The sequence below is a fragment of the Apaloderma vittatum genome, unplaced genomic scaffold, assembly GCF_000703405.1.
Source record: "Apaloderma vittatum isolate BGI_N311 unplaced genomic scaffold, ASM70340v1 scaffold1441, whole genome shotgun sequence".
NCBI lineage: Eukaryota > Metazoa > Chordata > Aves > Trogoniformes > Trogonidae > Apaloderma > Apaloderma vittatum.
Genome location: NW_009699352.1, coordinates 34,982 through 35,279, shown reverse-complemented (window position 1 = coordinate 35,279; position 298 = coordinate 34,982).

Genomic DNA, 298 nt, shown 5'->3' with positions numbered 1-298 from the left:
CGTCTTCGGTTGCTTCAGTAGTTCGGTTTTTAACTTCGGAACGGTCTGTGTATTCAAGTGTGTCGTCAGCTGAGAAATATTTCACTAAAAGAAACGTTTTCAATATACTGAGTTTCTCCGTTATCAGCAAAAACTTTTCAGACGTGTTATTTCAGCTAAAATTCTTTGTGATGGCTAAGCCACGTTAATTCTTTCTCTCTGTCATGCTTAAGACTCCATTGTCAAGCCTCGTGGGGAATCTCTCCCATTGAATTAAATACTAGTGTCTAGGTTTAGCATGAATTTCCGCCGCATGGCC